This window comes from Scyliorhinus torazame, chromosome 15, assembly GCF_047496885.1.
Source record: "Scyliorhinus torazame isolate Kashiwa2021f chromosome 15, sScyTor2.1, whole genome shotgun sequence".
Classification (NCBI taxonomy): domain Eukaryota; kingdom Metazoa; phylum Chordata; class Chondrichthyes; order Carcharhiniformes; family Scyliorhinidae; genus Scyliorhinus; species Scyliorhinus torazame.
Window position 1 is genome coordinate 89636846 of NC_092721.1, and position 15110 is coordinate 89651955.

A 15110-nucleotide genomic window follows, 5' to 3' on the forward strand; every position below is an offset into this window, starting at 1 on the left:
ATGAGGTATAACCTATTTTACACTGTGAGCTGTTAGGATATGGAATGCACTGTTTGAAAATGTGATGGAGGCAGATTTAATTGTGGTTTTCTGAAGGGAAATGCATAGCTACCTGGAGGCAAGAAAACATTGCAGGGCTATGGGGAAAGTATGAGCGAGTGGGAATAGCTGAGATGCTCTTGGAGAGCTGGAACAGACGTGATGAACCAAGTGGCCTCATCCTTGGTCACTGTAATCATTCCATGATCCATATGAAGTTAATTTGTCCACTATTAATAATCAATCTGTTAAAAATGGGGTAACACCTCCATTTAGGGAGGAATGGCAGCACAGTGGCTAGCACAGCTACCTCAAAGTGCCAGCTACCCAGGTTCAATTCTGGCCTTGGGTCACTGTCTGTGTGGAATGTATACATTCTCCCCATGTCTGCGTGGGTTTCATCCGGATGCTCTGGTTTCCTCCCACAGTCCAAGGATGTGCAGGTGAGGTGAATTGACCATGATAAATTGCCCCTTAGCGTCCAGGGATGTGCAGGTTAGGTTATGGGATTACAGGGATAGGGCAGGGTGGACGGGGGAGTGGACATGGGTAAAATGCTAATTTGAAGGGTCAGTGGAGACCTGATGCACCTAATAGCCTCCCTCTGCACTGCAGAGATGTTATGATTCTAAGATAAAAGACAACAAGTTCAAAAGAACATTAGAATGTCTTCTCATTAATATTTCAGCTACAGCAAGAATAGAAATCCACATCACACCATTACAAGCAGTTGTGGTAGTCTGTATTAGGGGTATTATGGTACCTAGGTTGAGGCTGTAAGACCATTGGTGTGGGAGGGACCCGAGACATGAAGATCATTGGTGAAGCCTGCCTGCTGGTTCCGCCCAGTAAGGCGGAGTATAAGAGTATGTGTCTCCCTAGCAGCCGCATTCTGTACCTGCGCTGCTGGGGGAAACATCTAGTCCAATAAAGCCTTCAATTGTCATCCAATCTCGTTTCTGGAGTTATTGATCGAGCATCAATTTATTGGACTAGATTTTAAAGAATGGAGCTCCGAATCAAGCCGGAATGTCTGCAACTCTGCCCCCATGCAGCAAACTCAGCGGCAACCTTCAAACACTGGCTGGCGTGCTTCAAAGTGTACCTCAGGACCGCCACGACTGCACCCACGGAGGACCAGAAACTGCAAGTTCTCCACTCGAGGGTGAGCCCAGAGATCTACACCCTCATCGAGGATGCAGACGATTTCGAGGTTGCGATGGCCCTGTTGAAAAGACACTACATTCGCCCAGTAAACCAGGTTTACGCCCGACATCTGCTAGCGACAAGGCGACAAATCCCAGGGGAATCGCTGGATGAATTCTACCGCGCGCTCCTGGTACTGGGTAGGAACTGTGACTGCCCGCAAGTTTCAGCCAACGACCACACAGAACTTTTAATCCGGGACGCATTCGTTGCCGGTATGCTGTCCTCCCAAACCCGTCAGCGGCTGCTGGAGAAAGAGACATTAGGCCTCAAGGAGGCACAGGCCTGCTAGCTCCCTGGATGTGGCCTCCCGAAACGCCCGCGCATACGTCCCCGACCGCGCGTCAGACCCTTGGGCAGCATTGAACCCACCCCCGGCCAACCCCGATGCATCCCCCAACCCCCCACAAGCTTGTGCCGTGCAGCTGCCAGGCTATCCCGGTGGGCCCCGCTGTTATTTGTGCGGGCAAGTCAAGCACCCCCGGCACTGCTGCCCGGCCTGCTCCTCCACCTGCAAAGGTGGCAAAAAGGGCCATTTCGTGGCAGTATGCCAGGCCCGGGCGGTCGCCGCTGTCTCCGGGGGCGAACCGGGGCTGCCACCACAACTCTCTCCACGGGCCATGTGCGGGTGCCGCCATCTTCTTTTTCCCCACCCATGTGCGGGCTCCGGGCGCGCCATCTTGTTCACCAGGGACCACGTGCGATGCGTGGGAGCCGCCATCTTGTCCACCCCCAGCCATGTGCGACCCGTGGGCACCGCCATCTTGGCTGACCGCCCGAGGAAAATCTCCAACTTTTACCACGGCTCGCCTCGGTGACCCTGGACCAGTCTCGACCGCGACGACGACTGTGCTCATCAACGGGCGCAAAACATCCTGCCTGATCGACTCCGGGAGCACAGAGAGCTTCATACACCCCAACACGGTAAGGCGCTGTTCTCTTCCCATACACCCAGTTAAGCAAAAAATCTCCCTGGCCTCCGGGTCTCACTCTGTAGAGATCAAGGGGTTCTGCGTAGCGAACCCCACGGTCCAAGGAAGAGAATTAAAAAATTTACGACTTTACGTCCTCCCTCATCTCTGCGCTGCCACGCTCCTGGGATTGGACTTCCAATGCAACCTCCAGAGCTTAACTTTTAAATTTGGCGGCCCTATACCCCCCTCACTGTCTGCAGCCTCGCGACCCTCAAGATCGACCCCCCATCCTTCTAATACCTGCCCTGTGCCAGCTCAGGAACCCCCCATCCATTCTGCCCGGGACAAATCGATGGTTCTCTCGGATTGGGGACCACACCGAAGCCGAAGCCTCCCCCCTGTGGCGTCTCCACTGCCCCCAAATTTTGAGGGTCGCCGCTGTTGCTAACTTTTGGTTGGCTCTTAGTTCGTAATTTGCTCTGTTTGTTTAACTCTTGCTCTAGAGTCTCCAGGTATCTTTATGATAACGCCACGAGGTTCAAGTTAAAGTAATGACCAATAACTCAACACACCAATGAATAAGATTCAAATCAAAACACATTTATTATACACGGTAAATCACTACTCATGCATAAACACTACTTTCTAGACTATTCCTATCACTAAAAGGCCTATACTTAGCTTCAGAATTGGCCCACCAGGTATGGGGAACAAATAGCCTTTCGTTCAGGTCCTGAGTCTGCAGGATTCAAAAGCTGGTATGGACTTGTAGCTAGGAGCGCCTATCTCGTAGCGAGCATTGACTGGAGACTTACTTAGTTGATGCGGCAGCTTAGACAGGTCACTCTCACGGGTTGATTCAAATTGCTGAGTGACCCTGCCAAAGAAGGACGATTTGAACTTGGGGGCTTTACTTTATAGTCCCCAGGGGCTTCCCGCCCTTCGGGGCGGACCCCGTACCTGGTTCCAAATGATTGGACTGCGTTCCGATCCTTTGGATCGATTTCTCCAATACTGGAGTTGTTCCCTGATCGCTGGGCGGTCCCTAAATGTCCGTTGGCCTTCCTTTGTCTTGGCCCCTGATGGCGCCGAGGAGTCTGGCTTGGCTTTATTCACCTTAAGTGTTGCGATTGTGCCTTGGAATTGCTCATTACTATGCAGATGGCTGCTAGTTTCAGTGCTGTCTGGTTTTTGCAAGTTTCAATACACATGATTTCTGCACTTGCTAGTCTTTGCCTGTGTTGGCTGAATTTCCCTTCAGTCTTTGCGGTTCTCCATTTTAAGTCAGGAAGTGGCCAACCCAGGTGGCTACACTCCCTCCTTGTGATCCCTAACGCAAAGCGTGAAGGATCACATAACTGCGTTGTCTTCATTCCCTGACCCGGCGAGCACTCTTCCATGGCCTCTACATTGACCATAACTATGCAAGAAAAATTTTAACTAGCGTTCTAAGTGGCGCTATGTCAGACAGGGACATGCATTACAACACAAAAAGAACAGTACCTCTAACTGTCCTCAATAAACTACACTCACTAAACATTCAGTCATATTAACTTCCTAAACAATACAAAATAAAAGCAGCATTTACATTTTTCCTGGCTTGGCAGTCAAGCACAGGGGTGTGCCATATTTCCATTTCTTTATTTACAAAAGATGGAACACAAATGGTCTTTATTGTAGATCAAGGGGTTCGGGGTCCTGGTGAAAACCGAAAATAGGGGATCTCATTCTGTATACCAGGGTGCGAGCACGGTAGGCTCTCCTTCGTCATTTCCTCATGCGGATAGTCTGCACGATGCTGCAGAGTATCGCCAACACTAATAGGGATTTGACTACGTAGGAAAGGGAGAACCATGTTATGAGCTTATCACACCATGATGGTGTGGTGTTGCCTGTTACTGGGCTCTGGGTGTTATGGGGAAGTGAATCATTAACGGCTGGGGGGGGTTGGGGTCAGGGGGTTCGCGTGCAACCGAATACACATCATAATGGTGGTGATCAACACGGAGGATGTCCTCATTGTTCGTCTTCTTTCTCTTTTTGTCTCTTCCTTTCCGTTTCGTCTCTTTTACTGGAGGTTCTGGGGTTCTATGGATCAAGCATTATGTGTTACTATCTTGGTTAATATCTCGTGCGTTAGTATGTCTGTCCTTTAGTGCCAATTCCCCTTTATAATTTGTCACTCCCTCATTTTTTTTTAAACCGAATATTCAGGACAAGACACACTTAAAAATACTGAAACAGTGCGAGCCGTCTCGCAGGCTGTGCGATTTACCATCCAAATGTTTGAGGATGTAAATAGCATAGGGATGGCAACCTAAGGGTTGCCGGAAAACAAAACAAACGTTTTGAACCAAGAGTGCCGAAATGAGGTGCGTATGGGCGGGTAAGAATTGGATGGAATCCCCGGGTAGGACGGCGACCGATGCCGTGTGTGCTCTACCCGAGCGTAGCTGACCAGAGGGGGGGTCCTCAGGCAGGGCGGAGACCAATGCCGTTTCTCCACTGCCTGAGCAACCGACAAGAATGGGCAAAAATGTAGTCATCGTGGGGGGGTTGCCGTATTGGTTCTACCTTCGCACCAGAAGAGCAGTTATGAACGGGGGTCTGGCAAGCTCTCAGCGGTTTCTGTCAATGAGCATGCTGGCAAGTTTTCACAGGTTTCGGCCGACAAATATGGCGTGTGGCCGTGGAACCTCCGAGTGTACAAACAACACTTAACAATAACACTAACAAACAACATTGAACAACATGCTGCAGGTTCCATCAGAACGCACACCGTTTCTCCCAAGCGGTTCCTTTTTTAAAACATCATCTGGACACCTCAGTTATCAGTTGCGAACAGGGTCGCAAAGGGGTTCTCGCTTTGGGAGTCAGACTCAAAGTCGTCATCTTCTCCCGGATGCCATACTCTCGAATGTATAAGGGCTGATAGGGCTGCATGGTGCGATTTGGGGTCCATCTCGTCGTTCCGGACAAACCTGTATGAGTTATCGCGGTGCCAAAAGGTGGTGTCTAGTTCTGTGGGGACGGAATCGTCATCGTAGGGCAGTGGTCTTTGGTGGGGTTTGTTGAGGAATGTGATGAGGAAGGGATCACTCGAATCGTGGTCAGAATCGCTGGGTGTGGGTCCTGTTGCATGGGGATAGTAGGGAGGCGTGCTGTGGCTATTGTCTGAGTCACAGTCGCTGTCGCTGCTGCTCCTGTCTGTGGGTGTTCCGTGGCGGAGTCTAGAGGTCGGGGGTGGAGTCAAGGGCGAGTCCGTGGATGTGGTGGGCGTGTTGGGGGATACGTTGGGTATGGGCGGGGTGTGGTCTGCTGCGTCGAGCATGACGTGGTGTGCGTGGTTGGACTGTAGGCCATATGCCTTAAGCTGGTTAATATGGAACCACGCAGTTTTTCCGTTGGGGTACTTAATTTTATACACTGAGGGGCTTACTTTGTCCGCAATGGAGTACGGACCCGAATACTTCGGTGACAGGAATGTGCTGGGGTTGTAAATGGAGAGCATGACCTGCTGTCCTACCTCAAACTCAGTCGCATGTACTGTCTTGTCGAAACAGGCCTTGCTCTGTTTCTTCCTTGTGCCTAATCTTACTGCGGCTGCTAGCTGAGCCGTTTTCACATTTTCAACTAACTGTTTGACTGCGTTCTCGTGTGTGAGGCCGTCACTTCGGGGCTGGTCAAGTCCAATCCTAATAAAAATTCTGTGCCTTTCATGGGGCGTCCGGTCTTGAGAGTGTGTGGGGTGTAACCTGAGGACGTTGAGACAGTATTTCTCAAAAACATCAGCGCAAAAGGGAGGACTGAATCCCAAGTGATGTTATTTTGTTGGACCATTTTTCTGAGGGTGGATTTTAGGGTCCGATTCATGCGCTCCACGATACCACTCGACTGTGGGTGGTATGCTATGTGGAATTTTTGGGTAATGCCAAATATCGTGAGGACGTTCTTCATGACACGTCCCGTAAAATGGGAACCTTGGTCGGATTCAATGCTGCGGGGAGTCCCCATCTCGTAAAGATGTGGTTGGTTAAGATCTTTGCGGTGGTCTTTGCCGTGTTCGTTCTGGATGGGAATGCCTCTACCCATTTCGTAAAAGTGTCTATGACGACTAATATGTACTTGTAACCATTCCTGCAAGGGGGCAATGGTCCTATAAAATCGATCTGGGGGTTAGTCCAGGGGCCATTAACGGGGCGGGTGTGACTAAGTTGAGCTTTCTTTGCGTATCTGTCCGGATTGTTCTGGGCACAGATAAGGCAATTCTCAACGTAATGCATTACGTCTTCTTTTAAACCTGGCCACCAACAGAACTGCCTGAGGTGTGCTATAGTGGGATCAATTCCTTGATGTCCATGACTGTCATGGAATAAACAAATAAGTTGATTCCTGTCCTGTTCAGGAAACACATAAAGTGTGTCTTTTAACACCACACCGTCGTGTGTGGTCAGTGCATTTTAAAATCTATCGTAGGGCACTGGAACTTTTCCTTTCAAAATCTCCCTGAGATTGTTATCCTGCTTCTGGGCCTGTACTAAATCCTCGATATTAGTCTGCGAGACCTGAACTGCATTCACTGGTGCGCTTTCGGGGGGGTGTCCAAAAATATCCATGCCTGGAATCTGCTTTTGCCAGTGCGTCGGGCTTTATATTTCCAGGTGGGGAGGAACGGTGGTGACTGCGAACTTTAACAATACCAAAGGTCCTGAGCTGTGCTTTCTCTAAAATGTGGCGGAGCAATGGGGCTGAAGGGAGGGGTTTTCCGTCTGCGTTTCCACAGGGGTAGGAATTCTGTAAGGCTATTGCAGACATAGAGGCTGTCCAAGTATATGTCTGCTGAGCTGAGGAAGGAATCTGGGTGAGCTATAATATACGCCACGGGTGCTAGTTCTGCCGCCTGTGCGCCAAAGTGTCCTGGTAGCTTTAAGGAGATCTCTTCTAGGGCGCGTCCCTGCGCGTCCTCGACATATATGCCGCATCCTGTAATGCGCTTCCCGTCTAATACTGTGGAAGAACCGTCCACATATATCCTTAAAGGTTTGCACGTGTCTGTGGGCTGGGGGCTCTGGGGTGAACTACCTATCTTTCTGGGGGGTGTTTTCGCAATAAAGGGGCCTGTGTTGTGGTGCGGTGAGATGATTTCACATTTGTGGGGGGTGCCTGTGTACTGAAGGCTGTCGGCTGAGAAAGTGTGGGTCTTGGTCCTTTTAACAGTGATGTCCCGTCCCTGCAAAAGAAGGGTCCATCTAGCTGCTCTAATTTGGCTGACTGTACCGACCGTCCGTCAAGTAAAAGTTGGGTGGGGGTGTGTTCCGTGAGGATTGTGATGGGGTTTAGTCCGGTTATGTAGGAAAAATACTGAACTGCCCAGAAAACTGCGAGCAGGTGCCTTTCACAGGCCAAAAATCCCTGCTCCACAGGATCTAAAAGTCTGGAGGCGTAAGCCACGGGTCTTAATTGTTCGTGCCGTTCCTGGGGGAGCACGGCCGAAAGGGTGCGGTCTGTGCTAGTTATCTCTATAGCATAGGGGGAAAGCGGGTCTGGAACCTGTAGTGCAGGGACTGCAATGAGGGCTCTTTTCAAAGCATCCATAGCATCCGTATGCTGCGGAAGCCATTCCCAAGGGGCTCCTTTCTTTAGGAGGTCTGAGAGGGGTGCTGCCTTGCTGGCGAAACCGTCAATGTGGTTTCGGCAGTAGCCAACCAGTCCTAAAAACGACCGGAGGGCTGAAACATTCTGTGGAAGGGGCAATTTGGCAATCGAGTTAATTATTTTGTGCTCGATCTCGCGTTTACCGTGAGTGATAATTGTACCCAAATATATCACTTTGTTTTCCAAAATCTGGGCCTTTTTGGGGTTTACTTTGCAGCCAATCTGTTGTAGGAGTTCCAGGAGTTCGGACAGAAGCTCGATGTGCTCTGCCTTGGTGTCTGTCTGCAGTAATAGGTCGTCCACATACTGGACCAGACATTCGGGGCGGGAAAATTTCGATAATCCATTTGCCAGCTGTCGGTGGAAAATGGAGGGGGAGTTGTGGAATCCTTGTGGAAGGCATGTCCATGTGTACTGCTGACTTCTAAAAGTGAAGGCAAATTTGTATTGGCACGCTTTTGCCAATGGAATGGACCAGAATCCGTTACTGATGTCCAAAACCGTAAAATATCGTGAGTTGAGTCCTTGTTTGAGCATGCTCTCAGGACTTGTGGCTACCATGGGGGCTGCTGCGGGGGTGACTTTGTTGAGTTCCTGGTAATCGATGGTCAGTCGCCAGGATCTATCGGGCTTTCTCACTGGCCAAATTGGGGCAGTATTAGTGGAGGCTACTGATCTAAGTACACCCTGCTCTAATAAGCTGTCGATCACTTTTGCGATTTCTCCCTGTGCCTCTTGGGGAAATCCGTATTGCTTTTGGGGTCTAGGTCAGGTCCTGTGATTTGAACGGAACCAGTCATCCGGCCACAGTCGTGTTTGTGGGTCGCGAATGCTGTCCTGTGCTTCTGCAGAACTGCCCTAACCTGCTTGTCTGTGCTAATCGTGGTCGGGTCAAACCAAAATTCGCCGACTGCGCTAATCTTGTTCGCGTATTCACCTATTGTGAGCGTTGCGGGGGCTTTTGCAGATTTTGCCATTTTCCAAACACATTGGTTTACCGGATCAAATGAAAGGTGGTGGGAGTCCATAAAGTCAATTCCCAAAATGTGTTCTGCTGTGTGGGGTAGATCGACTAAAAGTATGGAGTGCTTTGTCGTTATATTGCCAATCTGAATGGGTACAGGGGCTGTGATGTGTCCCTCCTGTGAGTGGCCTGTGAAGCCGCTGAGGGTGATGGTGGCTGTAGTGGACCACGTGTCTTTCTGGAATAAGTTGGAGGAATTGATTGTGGTGCGGGACCCTCCTGTGTCCCAGAGAAATTCGATGGGCTGTCCCCGTATCTTTGCTGCCCACAGTTGTAACACTCCTGTGGCTTTTGTGGGGGGCTGTTCCTGCCTTCGTTCACCCATGCGGGGTTCTGGTGCGTTTTCACCGCTTGGATGTCTGCTTCTGCCTGCTGTTCCTCGGGTTTTCTAACTGCGGGTTTGTTTTGTACAGACCGCTCCAAGGCGCGGGACAATCTTTTAAAAACCCATTTCTCATTGTGCGCTTCCTCTTAGGGGTCATAATTCGTACAGGCTTTTTGTCCTGTCTCTGTGGCATGGGAGATAAGGGTACGGGTTCTTTTGGCCATCCCGTCTTGGGACAAATGGGCAGGTTCTCAATTACCGAAAACTGCTGTGAAATGACTCCACAGGCGTCCAGCAAACGCTGTGGGGTGTTCTGTTTTTTTCTGCCTGCACTTATTCAGGCCTTCTACGGTGTCACCTCTGTTGTAGCCGATCGCATCTAGGATCGCTGCGTGCATCTCTGCAAGGGTGCCTCCTCCTACATTCTGTGGGTCGGGAAGGGCTGCTACGACCGAAGGGTCTAAGCTCAAAACTGTGAGCTTCACGTGCTCACGCTCGTCCAGGCCGTACATGGTCGCCTGCTGCTTTACTCTAGCAAAGATGTGGTGGGGGTCTGAGGTGGGGAGGAACGGTGTGATTTTCTCGCACGCGTTCCATAATTGGGTCACGGTTAAGGGGGTGGTATAAAGAAATTCTGTATCTCCGACCGATGTGACTGTGCGGTGGGTGGTTACTGGATTCATTGGAACCTGATCTATCTGCGATGTGGGGGGCTGGGGCGCCTTTCTCTTCTGGAGCTTTCCTTTCGCGCATGTTCCTTGAACATCTCTATGCGCGGTGTCATTTAATTCTTCCCAATCCGGGCCATCTTCTGCATCAAACTGGGATCCAAAGGTGCTCTGGAATCCATTCTGAACTGAAAGCAAAGACTGCAGTTCTGCAATCTGCTTCCTGCACTTCGCATGATCTAGTGAGCTCTGTCTGTGCTCCGTGGTGGTAGCATGGCGTGCTCGTAATGCTGCTTTCGGGTCGCTACACTGCCTTTGCAATGCCTCTACCTGTTTCTCTGTTTCCTCTCTTACCATGACTGCACGTTGCGTGTCCTGATAGGCCTTTTCGTACTGTGTCTGGAAGCTGCTTAGATGCACCAGACAAGACTGGTGTGCCCTCTTGGCATCATCCACCTCTCTGTCCTTTGCTGCTAACTTCCTTCTCAACTCTATGTTCTCTTTCTCAACCTCACTTACATCGACCTTGCTCATTCGATGTACACCTTCTATCTCTTTACGAAGCGTCCGAACAACCTCCTCTGTGCCTCGGAATTGTGCCAGACAGGACACGATTGCCATCGGCTTGCGAACTTTTCCCAAGCTTTTCTTATGAATCTCTGACAGGTTCTCCCACCAAGTATGTCCTATACTCCAGGGTCCTGTTTCCTCATTGTCACAGAACTCACTCCAAAGGGGCCATCCTTTCCCTTTGAGATATTTCCTGATCTCCTCTTCCCAAACGGGACACTGACCTAGTCTACTGCTGGTCGCTGCGACCACAAATTCTTCAGGGTTCATGAGGCGTTGCATTGCCATCTTTCCTCTCTAAATACTCTCTTAAATTTGGAACGAGAGGTACTAAGGCGGTGCTGTAATTACGGGTACGGCTTTCGCTATGTTCCGGAATACAAACTCCCGACAGGTTTTCGCAACAAAAATCTATCAGTTTTACCTTATAGCCCTGTTAGTTACGCATGCATTAACACACTTCCGAATTATGAGGATTGATCAGAACTGCTTGAACACTTGTGGTTTTTTCTGTTCCCAATCGGATTCTAATTCAAATTTTGGGTTCTCCCGGAGTGGTTAAGCCACTTCTAAGTCGGGTCCCACCAGAGTCGCCAGTAATATGTTGCGAACTTTTGGTTGGCTCTTAGTTCGTAATTTGCTCTGTTTGTTTAACCCTTGCTCTAGAGTCGCCAGGTATCTTTATGGTACAGCCACGAGGTTCAAGTTCAAGTAATGACCAATAACTCAACACACCAATTAATAAGATTCAAATCAAAACACGTTTATTATACACAGTAAATCACTACTCATGCATAAACTCTACTTTCTAGACTATTCCTATCACTAAAAGGCCTATACTTAGCTTCAGAATTGGCCCACCAGGTCAGGGGAACAAATGGCCTTTCGTTAGGAGCGCCTATCTCGTAGCGAGCGTTGACTGGAGACTTACTTGGTTGATGCGTCAGCTTAGACAGGTCACTCTCACGGGATGATTCAAGTTGCTGAGTGATCCTGCCAAAGAAGGACGATTTGAACTTGGGGGCTTTACTTTATAGTCCCCAGGGGCTTCCCGCCCTTCGGGGCGGACCCCGTACCTGGTTCCAAATGATTGGACTGCGTTCCGATCTCCCTGATCGTTGGGCGGTCCCTAAATGTCCGTTGGCCTTCCTTTGTCTTGGCTCCTGCTGGCGTCGAGGAGTCTGGCTTGGCTTTATTCACCTTGAATGTTGCAATTGTGCCTTGGAATTGCTCATTACTATGCAGATGGCTGCTGGTTTCAGTGCTGTCTGGATTTTGCAATTTTCAATACACATGATTTCTGCACTTGCTAGTCTTTGCCTGTGTTGGCTGAATTTCCCTTCAGTCTTTGCGGTTCTCCATTTTAAGTCGGGAAGTGGCCAACCCAGGTGGCTACACTCCACCACCACTGGACTCGTGGTGTACCTCGTCGGCGGGAGCGGCAGAGATGCTGTCACCAGCATTCTCAGGCTCGTGCCCGCAGAGGATGCCATCTCCAGCCTCTTCCACGCCGCCCCCTCCCCCTCCATTACCCACTTGCGTATCATCGCCACATTGGCAGCCCAGTAGTACCCACAGAGATTAGGCAACGCTAGCCCTCTCTGTCCCTGCTCCTTTCCTGAAACACCCTTCTCACCCTCGGGGTCTTTTTCCCCCATACAAACCCTATGATGCTCCTGCTGACCCGCTTAAAAAAGGCCTTAGGGATCAGGATGGGGAGGCACTGGAATATAAATAGGAACTTCGGGAGCACCGTCATGGTGGTCCTTGAAAGTGACCCACAGTCGCGCCGGCTGCAACATTCCAAATTTCACCCCCTTCCGATGCAGAGTCGCCTTAGCCCGATTGTACCCGGCCCTCTTCTTGGCCACCTCCGTGCTCCAGTCCTGGTATATCCGGACCTCTGCATTCTCCCACCTGCTGCTCCGCTCCTTCTTTGCCCACCTTAGGACACACTCCCTGTCCACGAAGCGGTGGAACTGCACCAGCACCGCCCGCGGCGGCTCGTTGGGCTTGGGCCTCCTCGCCAGGACTCGGTGGCCCCATCCAGCTCCAGGGGCCCCGGGAAGTCCCCCGCGCCCATCAACGTAATCAACATCGTGACCACGTATGTTCCAACATCCGACCCCTCCACTCCCTCCGGAAGACCCAGAATCCGCAGGTTCTTCCTCCTCGACCGGTTCTCCATGTCCTCGAACTTCTCCTGCCATTTCTTATGCATCGCCTCGTGCGCCTCTACCTTCACCGCCAGGCTCAAGATCTCATCCTCGTTCTCCGAGGCCTTTTGCCGCACCTCCCGGATCGCTGCCCCTTGGGCCTTCTGGGTCTCGAGCAGCTTGTCTATCGAAGCCTTCATCGGCTCCAACAGCTCTGCCTTCAATTCCGTGAAGCAGCGCTGGAGAAACTCCTGCTGTTCCTGCGACCACTGCGCCCACGCTGCCTGGTCTCCACCCGCCGCCATCTTGATTTTCCTCCCTCGCATTTTTCGCTGCTCCAAAACTACTTTTTTCACCGCTCCACTCCTGGTCCAATCCATACAGTGCCGGGGAAATGTTACTATCACCTTCCCACACTGGGAACCATCGAACGAATTCCGCTGGGGGCCCTAAAAAGAGCCCAAAAGTCTGTTTCTGTCGGGAGCTGCCGAACGTGCGACTTAGCTCCGCATAGCCACTACTGGCGGTGTGGGAGGTACCTGAGACATGAAGATCATTGGTGAAGCCTGCCTGCTGGTTCCGCCCAGTAAGGCGGAGTCTAAGAGTTTGTGTCTCCCTAGCAGCCGCATTCTGTACCTGCGCTGCTGGGAGAAACATCTAGTCCAATAAAGCCTTCAATTGTCATCCAATCTCACTTCTGTAGTTATTGATCGAGCATCTGCAGTACAACTTGGAATTACCATAATGTATTGACTAGAAAACATTAGAATCCTAGAGATCTGGTGGCTCCTTTTGAAACATGATTCTTTATCACCATAAAGTGCCTGTATCACAAAGGGTATTGTAATAGAATTCCATGGGGCATCTCCCAATGGTCACTCTGGCTGCACATAAATTTGATCAAATCAAATTGATGTCAAAACAAAAGTGGGGAATGCACAAAAGGCCAGAGGAAGAGAGTTCTCATAGGCTGTACTGTACAAGGTTGGGGGCTGGTTTAGCTCTGTTGGCAGAACTGTTGGTTCATGTTGCAGAGCGAGGCCAACATCGTGAGTTCAATTCCCGTACCCGCTGGAGGTTATTTATGAAGGCCTCACCTTCTCAACCTTGCCTGAGGTGTGGTGATCCTTGGGTTAAATCACCACCAGTCAGCTCTCCTCCTCAAAGGAGAAAGCAGCCTATGGTCATCTGGGACGAGGTGACTTTTACAAGGTTATAAAAACAAAGATAAGAATTTCTAAGTTTGTGGTGTTTGGCAAATGGGAGCCAATGTAGGTAAGCAATGCTAAACAGTGTGTGTGGGAAGGACTTGGTGTTTGATTGCATACAGGCAGCAGAGATTTGGATGAGTTTAAGTTTACCTCATCCAACATTGTATATCAAATTACCGTTCTGACAATGCAAAAGCAGCAGGAAGAGAGGCCATTTGTTGAGATGCGACAGCAAAATCAGGCAGGCAAAAGTAGCTTAACTTTTTATGGAATGCAAAGCTGAGGTTGTTAATTTGTAATTTTCATTTAGCACATCCACAGTACTATTTATGCCCTTCTACAATCCCAGTATGTAAAATTTAGCAACACTTGGAATTAAAAGATTTCTGGCCCCTCAAATGTTGCGAATTGTAGTTTACTCACAATAACCCCAAATATTTATATTTTATCAAGATCAATTATTTACCTTTTTCACTAGTTCATTTAACGCTAAGCCACAATAGTAACTTACTAGCAACCGAAAATGCTTTAAGAGATAGGTTAAAAGATTCAAATCAAGCCTCGTAAGTAAATTTCCAGGCATCCTAAAGTTTGCTAATTGATCGAATAATAAAACTGAAAAAGATGGCCCCACCATTATACATTTTAATCTGTTGTAAGAAAGTTTATTTAAATTTGTCAACATTACAGCTTGCTCAGAATGATTTTGTAAAATTGATAGTTGGCAAAACCAGCATCTCTCAAACACGACTCGAGGTCTTACATTCCGCAGGTTATTTACGTTGGAGAAACGCTTAATTTTACGTCGCATTAAAGCCAATAAATTTACATATTGTTATCCACTTTGCAAAGGAAAACGGAATGAGCTCGGTCTCGTATTCAAACAAGTTGCCAACACGCACCCATTCGGCTCTGCAAACGATAGGACTCGGGCACTAATTCTTCTATTTAACAATTGGGGGACGGACGGATTACTCACGTTTAACAACTTCGAAATGACTGCCTAATGAGGGGGGGGACTGCCGCTGCTGCTTAATTCGTGATGAGGTAAGCGCCGGGACACGCGGCCGGGTCAGTTCGCTAATTGGGTTGCACAGGCACTCCCAATTAGTAATGCCATTGGCTCACAGACCTGAAACGCGCAGTGAGCCCCACCTCAGTGATCCGCACCAACTCCTGTCAGTCATCAGGAGGAACCACCCCTCATCACCAGTCAGTCATCAGGAGGGACCACCTCTCATCACCTGTCAGTCATCAGGAGGGACCACCCCTCATCACCTATCAGTCATCAGGAGGGACCACCTCTCATCACCTGTCAGTCATCAGGAGGGACCACCTCTCA

The 15110-nt window shown here is 49.8% G+C and overlaps 1 protein-coding gene across 2 annotated transcripts in view; it reads right to left on the reverse strand.

Moving 5' to 3' along the window:
• Positions 1-14845, reverse strand: part of LOC140391675 (piwi-like protein 4) — a 171096-nt gene extending 156251 nt beyond the window's left edge. For both annotated transcript variants that reach the window (XM_072476410.1, XM_072476409.1), the window contains exon 1: positions 14748-14845. The gene's annotated coding sequence lies outside the window, so the exon portion shown is untranslated. The remainder of the gene's footprint in view (positions 1-14747) is intronic.
• Between the last annotated feature and the right edge of the window lie 265 nt (positions 14846-15110).